Source organism: Tupaia chinensis, unplaced genomic scaffold (assembly GCF_000334495.1).
Source record: "Tupaia chinensis unplaced genomic scaffold, TupChi_1.0 Scaffold000558_1, whole genome shotgun sequence".
Taxonomy (NCBI): Eukaryota; Metazoa; Chordata; class Mammalia; order Scandentia; family Tupaiidae; genus Tupaia; species Tupaia belangeri.
The window spans coordinates 1,711,489-1,713,066 of NW_006160070.1; positions in this window are offsets into that span (position 1 = coordinate 1,711,489).

Genomic DNA, 1,578 nt, shown 5'->3' on the forward strand with positions numbered 1-1,578 from the left:
TGGGGGCGCGGGGGCCCCAGGTGGGACCGGCCGCCCCCTCCCGCTGGCTGGCTGGCCGCTCCCAGGAAGAGGAACAACCCGCCCAGAGCCAGCCCTGTCCTGTCTCGGCCCCCAGGCATGTTCGCACGCTGCTCCTCCTCCCATGCCAGTGGTTCTCCTGGCACTGAGGCCCAGCCAGCGGCTTCGGCCAACGCACTCGCTCCCAGAGAGTTAAATCTAACCTAGCCCAGCTGTCTCTGCTCCCGCTCCGCCTGCACGGGCCCCACGCCGACATGCCCACTCTTCCTGCCCCACGTGGGCTCCTGGCAGTGAGGAGGGTGGGAGCCGGAGCCCCCCTTTTCCCCTCGGGCAACGTGTGCCAGGGCCCCTAGCAGCTGTGCCCTGCTTACAGCAGTGCCTCGGCCCCCAGGGCAAGGCCACCAGTGTGCATGTGCAGAACAGGTGCTGGAGAAGCAGTAGGAGCCCACGGCCCAGGGGTCAGGGCCCAGCAGGAGCTGGGAGGCCGCAGGCCTCGCGGGAGGGCCATAGGCCAAGCACAGCAAGGCAGGGACTGTGAGCTGAGTCCTGCCTTGCCCTCGGCCTGCCCTTTCTTCCAAGGCAATGGCAGAGCCTAGGTTTCACGAGTGTGGACACTCGGAACTCCCAGGACCGGTATCCTGATATGCACTTCTGGACCTGGGGCAGACCTGGGGTTTGGGGGACCCCAGGCCGGCTCCGTTGGCTAGTGGTCACCCCTAACCATCTCCCTTTAGCTCTCCATCCTTAGCCTGGTGATGTGCTCAGCTAAAATGCTACTGTCCTGCTCGAAGTGGTAGGGGTGATGTTCTGGCCAGTGAGATGTGAGTGGAGGTGCTCTCTGTTCCTTCAGAGACAGATCCTCAGAGGGAGCTGACTTGTCTGGTAGAGCAGCACACTGCCCTTCCTCTTTCTCCCTGGTCAGAAATGCATGTGATGCCTGGAGCATGTGCAGCTATTTTGGGCCTTGAGGTACACTAGAGCCTTGATAAAGTACAGCCTGGGTTTGTGTTGCCTGAGACGGAAGTGCATGTCTTTTATTTTTTTGGGAGAGCTTTTCGCTATAGGGCGCGTGTGCTCGCCAGACAGACAGAGAGAGACAGAGAGACAGAAAGCGAGAAATCACCCCCCAGAGGGGATGGTCACGCCGCAATCCCTTCTCCTCCACTCTCCTCTCGGGATCTTGGGTACGCATGCACACGCGCCTGGCGTGAGTTTTAAGCCACCGGGTCCGGGACACGAACCGCAGTCGACTACGTGGGAATCCAGCGACATAGCCATTATGCTAACTGCTGGCTCCCCATTTCTTTTTTTTTTTAAGAGAGATTTTTGCTATAAGGCACGTGCACTCACTGGAGAGACAGAGAGACAGAGAGACACAAAGTGAGAAATCACCCCCCAGCAGGGATCCTGGGATCCTGGGTATGCATGATGCTCACATGCCTGGCATGAGTTTTAAGCCGCCAGGTCCGGGACTCCAACTGCAGGCAACTTTGTGGGAGTCCAGTGATGTAACTATTAGCGCCGTCTGCTGGTCCCAGCTGAAGTGCGTTTCTGGCTGCC